Consider the following 8,122-nt stretch of genomic DNA (forward strand, 5'->3'; position numbering starts at 1 on the left):
ATGACAGGTGAGTGAGTAAGCTGGGCTTCAAACTCAAATCCAACCCCTGAGGTTTCATACTTGAAACCTCTACTCATGATGTCTTCATGTCACTGTGAAGAGGACTGACAGGGCTTCAGAAGCTGCTGTGTGGGAGAGGGTTAAAAGTGTCAGAGTGCCTGGGTTCAGATCCTGACTCCACAGCTTTGTATGAATGCCTTTGCGCAGGTTACTTAACTTCATGAAGCCTCGGCTTCCTCATCTGTAAGAACTGGTCCAGCAATAGTACCTGCCTGTAAGGGGGCTATCATGAGGCTTGAAAGGGTTTGACTCACGACAACTGTATAATAAATGATAGTTACTAGTATTGTCATACACATCACAAATACAATCAACATTATGGATTTACTCCCATCTAGGTATGAATAGTCATGTGTTTGTATGTACACAATGTGACAATGAAGAAACACAATAGCCAAAATTTATCGGGCACTTAGTACATGTCAGGTAGTAAAATAGGGGTTCTGCATATATAACCTCATGCTTTTCATATATATGACCTGATTTATTCCTCACAGCCATCTGTGAAGTAGTTATTATTATTATTATAATATATTTTTGAGATAGAGTCTTGCTCTGTCACCCAGGCTGCAGTGCAGTGGTACAATCTTGGCACACAACAACCTCCACCTCTTGGGTTCAAGTGATTCTCATGCCTCAGCCTCCCTAGTAGCTGGGACTACAGGCGTGCGCCACCACACCCGGCTAATTTTTTGGTAGTTTTTAGTAGAGACAGGGTTTCACCATGTTGGCCAGGCTGGTCTTGAACTCCTGACCTCAGGTGATCTGCCCGCCTCAGCCTCCCAAAGTGTTGGGATTACAGGCGTGAGCCACCATGCCCAGCTAGTAGTTAATATTATAATCCTCCCTTTCAGATGAAGAAAATTAAGCTTGCCAGGCACAGTGGCTCACGCCTGTAATCCCAGCACTTTGGGAGGCTGAGGCAGGAGGATCACTTAAGGTCAGGAGTTCAAGACCATCCCGGCCAACATGGTGAAACTCCATCTCTACTAAAAATACAAAAATTAGCTGGGCATGGTGGCATGCACTTGTAGTCCTAGCTACTCAGGAGGCTGATGCAGAAGAATCGCTTGAACCCCAGGAGGTGGAGGTTGCAGTGAGCTGTGACAGTGCCATTGCACTCCAGCCTGGGTGACAGAGTGAGATTCCATCTCAAAAAAAAAAAAAAAAAAGGAGAGAAAAAGAAAAGAAAAGGAAGCTTACACAAGTTAAGTGACCTGCTTGGAGTCACACAGTTGATATTATATATGGTGATGCCGAACTTAGATTCCAGAACTGCCTTGAGAGCCTATGCTTCTAATCACTATTCTACAGTGCCTCTCTGAGGCAATAGACTTAAAAAAGTAGATTCCAAAAATTGCTACTTTCAAATGTGTTGTCTTTTAAAGAAATCTCTTTGAAAAGTGCCAGCTTACCCCATCAATACTGCCATTGTTCAGACTCTTTGGCCTTCAGAACCATACACAATCCTCATGAGAAAATGAGTCTCAATTTTATCATCCTCATCTTTTAATCTAAAATGGTATTACTTAACTTGATCATGCACCTTATTCCCCAGACTTTGATCTAAATGAATTTTAGCTGTTAAAAATCAAATCCACCTTTAAAGGATAAATATTTGTCCTCATCAAGATACTCCATTCACTTCAGTGTCGAAAAAGAAACGATCCAGAGTGTTTTTAACAGCATCTTTGGAATAAGTAATTCATCTTCCAGGGAGATTGCTTTGAAGGAGAGCCTCATGTGGGATGCATAAGCTCTGGTATGTTTATTTAAAACATACCTTAAATTTCCTTACACATATTCACAAGTAACTTGCCTGGAAGCCCCAGACACTCAGCTCTACTAAGGCAGGAGAAATTGTTGAAGTCATCAATTCCTTTTGAATTGTGTGTTCCTAGACTTTTAAACTTTTATTCAGTGAATTGTAAACAGGAGTAAAAGGTTTTGTTGCGGAAAAGGATCCTGCCTAAACAGAGACGCTCACACACATGCACCTCAACCCACCTCCCCATTCTGCAGTGTGAAGCCTTAAGCCATTGCTGGCTTAGGGCTAGAGAGAGCACTTGGGCTCTGAAGAGACAAATCAGAATAGGCAGCTTTTTTGATAGGAAGTCAGCAACTTCCATTCTTGCAACTATCCTGAGCTTAACTTAAATGCCTTCCAGTTGCTAAAAACCTGCAACTGCATCTGAGCCCAGACGGTCTTTTAACAAAAGTCGTCCATTTTTATGTGACCTGCCATTTGGTAATCAATACACACAAGATCACCCTTCCATAACCTTTTTCAGTCTCCAACACTTGATGAGTCGGGGTAGCTAACCCAGCCCAAAGACACTGTAGCTGGGCTTCGTCATTACAGTAGACCCTACTTAAACCCCTTCTTGCTGATTTACTTACAGCACAGCTCTTCTACTTTTTGCAGTAACATGACTTTGGTTTAAGCTCTTGTCACTTTCAGTTTTGCCTAGGCTGCCTCCCACTTCCTCCCAAAGCACCCCCCACCCCCATCATGCTGTGCTCTCCAGATGTTCACAATCCTGAAATATCCCATATGACAAAATATATACATGCTGTAATTATCCAAGTAAGTCCATCTTTGCTTACTTTGGTCTGGTTCCCATTTGTCTTATCAGTTAAATAGCAAAACTTTGATTAGTGTGGTAGGCAGAACACTGCCCCCCAAGCAAAGATGCCCACATCCTTAATCCCAGGAACCTATACCCATGCTATGTTACATGGCAAGGGGGAATTAAAGTTGCAAATGGAATTTAGGTAACTAATTAGCTGACCTGAGAATAGGGCACATATCCTGGATTATCTAGGTGGGCCCAATGTTATCACAGGGTCCTGAAAGTGTATAAACCAAAAAGTATCTGAGACAAGCCTCAATCAATTTAGAAAGTTTATTTTGCCAGCCGGGCACGTTGGCTCACTCCTGTAATCCCAGCAGTTTGGGAGGCTCAGGAAGGGGGATCACAAGGTCAAGAGATCAAGACCATCTTGGCCAACATGGTGAAACCCCGTTTCTACTAAAAATACAAAAATTAGCTGGGCGTGGTGGCGCATGCCTGTAGTCCCAGCTACTCAGGAGGCTGAGGCAGGAGAATGGCTTGAACCTGGGAGGTGGAGGTTGCAGTGAGCCAAGATTGTACCACTGCACTCCAGTCTGTGCCACTGCACTCCAGCCTGGTGACAGAGCAAAGCTCCGTCTCAAAAAAAAAAAAAAAAGAAAGAAAGTTTATTTTGCCAAGGTTAAGGATGCACCTGTGACAAAGCTTCAGGAGGTCCTGACGACGTGTGCCCAAGGTGGTCGGAGTACAGCTTGCTTTTATACATTTTAGGGAGACATAATACATCAATCAATACATGTGAGATCGATATGGGCTCCATCTGGAAGGGCGGGACAACACAAAGGTGGGGAGCGCTTCCCGGTCACAGGTAAATTTAAACATATTCTGATTGGCAATTGGTTGAAAGAGCTGTTATCTGTAGAAAAGAATGTCTGAGTTACCATGGGGGTTGCGGAGACCTAGGTTTTATCATGCAGATAAAGCCTCCAAGTAGCAGGCTTTAGAGAGAAAAGTAAATTTCTTATCAGACTTAAGGTCTGTGTTGATGTTAATGCTGGAGGGGTCTAATGAGGCATGTCCAACTCCTACTTCCCTTCATGGCCTGAACTAGTCCTTCAGGTTAGATTTTTAGGGTACCCTGGCTGAGAAGGGGGTCCATTCACATGGTTGTGGGCAGGGCCTTTAAATTTTATTTTTGGTTTACAGGCGTAAGAGGGAGGCGGAAGAGAAAGTCAGAGTGATGTGATGGAGAACTGGTCCTGCTGTTGCTGGCTTTGAAGATGGAAGAAGGCCATCAGTCAAGGAATGCAGACAGCCTCAAAAAGCTGGAAGGGGCCAGGAAACAGACTCCCTGCTACAACTTTCAAAATGGAGCACAGCCCTGCCGAAATCTTGATTTTAGCCCAGTGAGTACCATTTTAGATTTATGAACTACAGAATTATAAGAAATTTGTGCTGTTTTAAGCCACTGAATTTATGATAACATGTTATTGCAACAATAGGAATCCAATTCAATCAGCTGAAGCCTAAATAACCAGAAGACACAATCACTTCACATTTTTGGCATATCACTTTTGAGAGAAATATTCAAATCTCAAGAGAAACTTAAATCAACAGTTTACTTTTAAGCAAGACCCTAGATTGAATTCCCTTGAAATAGACCCTGACAGGATTGGGGGCCACAGGTTTATTGGGGAGCTCTCTTTGGTGCAAAAAGCTGGATCTGGCTGAGACACTGGCCTGCAATGCAACTGCATCTGAGGCCTTAGGCAATCCTACAGGCAACTCTGGAACTGGGATGGCCCTTCAAAATAGCCCCAGACTGAAGCAAAGGGGCTGAAGCTCTGTATCCACATCATCTGGTTTGAGCGAAAGAATAGCCTTGGGTGAGGCGGTTCCTGGTGGCTCAGAGCAATGCTCAGGCAATAAGATACTGTGAGCCACCCACCTTTGATATTTCTACCTACTGCTGCTGGGGGATGGATGGGTTGGCGCTGAGGAGAGGATCTGGGCAGGCACTAGGATATTCCCTACAAGCAATCTATATTTCTATGGGCATGTCCTGAGATCAATACCTATTCCATCTTGTCTTGCTATGACACAAGAAGAGCTATTATTAATTTAGTGCTTCCTACATAACAGATACTATTTGAAGGATTTTACACTCACCGTCTCTAGTCCTAGCCTCTTCCTAACCTAGCAAAGTAACTATAATTAGTTCCACTCTACAGATGAGGACACTAAGGCTCAGAAGTTTAGACTAGCAGAGTCCCAGGCCACCCAGCTAGTGAAGTGGCACAGCCAGGTTTTGACATCAAAGCCGGCCCATTTCATCCCCAGTCTTCCACAGAGCACACGGAGCACACCCCTAGGAAGAGAGTCAGCATTCACAGACATCAACCTGACACCACAAAAATTCTTGGTCCTCAAAGATAAGATTGCATTTGGTAAACTCTGATTCCTAAATAGGAAACGGAGCCTGAGAAAGATTGATAAGATATTAAACAAGGCTGAAAATGAAAAAAAACTTCTGGTGGCCCAGAAGGGTTGAGTTGATCAAAGTTTGTACTACATACTGTAAATCAAAGTTAATTAGATTTTTACTCCACGTTGTACATGGTGAATTTTATCATAATTTTTACTTGTGCCTCGGTGTTCTCTTTCCGAGTGGAAGCTCCTGGGGGAAAAGGGCCAAGAGGTTCTAAGTTTCCTTGTATGGCCCCTAGCACCACATCAACACAGGACAGCACATCATAAATACCATTTGATGATTTTCATCCTGCGCATTCACAGCCCCAGACCCCGTGTAAAAGCCTACAAAGCAATATCATTCACTGAAGCGCTACTCTCCCTGCGGGTTGGGTCCAGACAATATGGTGCTCTGGAAAACACTGTAAAAGCTCCCTATTTAATAAGGATCCTGGTGTCCTGTGATGGATGCTATAAAACCTCAGACCGGCTGGTGTGTTCATAGCCATGTAAGCCCATTAACAGTGTCTGGTCCTGTGGTAACATACTTCATATTCACAGTGCAAAGACAAAGCATTTATTATAAATAATGCTAGGTGACCCTGGAGTAAACACAGCTGTGCCCTCATGGTGTCTTGTCAGTGGTGCTCCCTCAGTAGATTAAAGAAATCCATGTTTTATGGAGCCATCACTTATTCTGTGTATACACAGAGGACTGGTTTGCTATCAACCTGCAGCTCACTGCGTACAAGGTTTCAGGCCCAGGAATTGCATGAAGCTGAGATGCTTCACTAAAATGCTTATTCTTGCACGTTCTAATATTTGCAAAAGGGGATGAGAGTTGGTTTCTATTTGTTCTTAAATGATTTACATGACATTTGGGGCTCTATACAACTCGTGGCTGCCTTTCAGATTTCTTACAGTCTCCTCTCTGCGCTCTGAGCACCCTCCCCTGAAGCTGAGGCTAGGGGAATGAGCATGACTGTCATCCACTAGCTGTGGGACTTGGGGTTATTCCTTTAACTCTTTGAGTCTTAGTTTTCTCTCCGTTCTTTTTTTGATTTTTTGTTTGTTTGTTTGTTTTTTTGAGACGTAGTCTCGCTCTATCACCCAAGCTGGAGTGCGATGGCACAATCTCAGCTCACTGCAACCTCCAGCTCCCAGGTTTAAGCGATTCTCCTGCCTCAGCCTCTCAAGTAGCTGGAATTACAGGCACACACCATTACACCGGGCTAATTTTTATATTTTTAGTAGAGACTGGGTTCCGCCATGATAGCCAGGCTGGTCTTGAACTCCTAACCTCAAGTGATCCACCTGCCTCGGCTTCCCAAAGTACTGGGATTACAGGTGTCAGCCACCACAGCCGGCCACTCACTCTCAGCACCTCCTCGGCCTCCGAGCCCACTCTGGCAGCACTTGAGGAGTCCTTCAGCCCGCCACAGCACTGTGGGAGCCCGTCTCTGGGCTGGCTGAGGCCGGAGCCACCTCCCTCTGCTTGCGGGGAGGTGTGGAGGGAGAAGCGCGGGTGGGAACTGGGGCTGCGCTTGTGGGCCAGTGTGAGTTCTAGCAGGCACCGGCGTGGGTCGGTGGGCCCGCACATGGAGCGACCAGCCAGCGCCACCGGCCCAGGGCAGTAAGGGGCTTAGCACCCAGGCCATCAGCTGAGGAGGTTGCGCCAGGTCCCCCAGCAGTGCTGGCCCACTGGCCCCCTGGCGCCACACTCAAATTCTCCCCGGGCCTTAGCTGCCTCCCCATGGGGCAGGGCTCCAGACCTTCAGCCTGCCATGTCTGAGTTCCTCCCTGTGCCGTGGGCTCCTGCGTGGCCTGAGCCTCCCCGACGGGCCCCGCCCACTGCTCAGTGGCGCCGGTCCCGTGGACAGCCCAAGGGCTGAGGAGTGCACACGTGTCTCAGGACTGGCGGGCAGCTCGGCCTGCAGCCCCAGTGCAGGACCCACTGAGTGAAGCCAGCTGGGCTCCTGAACTGGATGGGGACTTGGAGAACTTTTATATCTAGCCGGATGATCGTGTGTGCACCAATCAGCACTCTGTGTCTAGCTCAGGGTTTGTGAATGCACCAATCAGCACTCTGTATCTAGCTAACCTAGTGGGGATTTGGAAAACTTTTCCATCTAGCACTCTGTGCCTAGAAGGAGGATTGTATGTGCACCAATCAGTACTCCGTGTCTAGCTCAGGGTTTGTAAATACACCAATCAGCACTCTGTGTCTAGCTCACAGTTTGTGAATATACCAATTGGTACTCTGTATCTAGCTAATTCTGTAGCTAACTAGCACTCTGTGAGGCTGTGTCTAGCTTAAGGATTGTAAACGCACCAATCAGCACGCTGTCAAAACGGACCAATCAGCTCTCTGTAAAATAGACCAATCAGCTCTCTGTAAAATGGACCAATCAGCAGGATATGGGTGGGGCCAGATAAGGGAATAAAAGCAGGTTGCCGCGCTAGCCGGCGGCATTCCAGTGGCGTCTGCTTGTACACGGTGGGTGATTTGTTGTTTCACTGTTTGCGTTAAATCTTGCTGCTGCTCAGTTTTTGGGTCCGTGTTACTTTTTTGAGCTGTAACATTTGCGCAAAGGTCTACAGCTTCACTCGTGACAGCGAGATCATAAACCCACCAGAAAAAACCTCCAGACAACCTTTCACGTCTGAAGGCACAAGCTCTGGACACACCGTCTTTAAGAACTGTAACACTCACTGTGAGGGTCCGTGGCTTTATTCATGAAGTCAGTGAGAGCAAGAACCCGCCGATTCCGGACACAGTAGTACAGAGTAAGCTCCCTTAAGCTGCTGGAAAAAAAAGAGTATATATGCATTTTGTGTTTACATAACATTATTATATAGACATATTAATACGATTTTTATTAAATATGGACATGTAAAATCATGCACAGATTATGTATTATACAGTTGACCTTTGAATAGCAGGTTTGAACTTAAAGGGTCTACTTACACGTGGATTTTTTTTCAACCAACCAGATGGAAAATTATTCACGGGTTGCAAA

The sequence above is a fragment of the Papio anubis genome, chromosome 10 (assembly GCF_008728515.1).
Source record: "Papio anubis isolate 15944 chromosome 10, Panubis1.0, whole genome shotgun sequence".
Taxonomy (NCBI): Eukaryota; Metazoa; Chordata; class Mammalia; order Primates; family Cercopithecidae; genus Papio; species Papio anubis.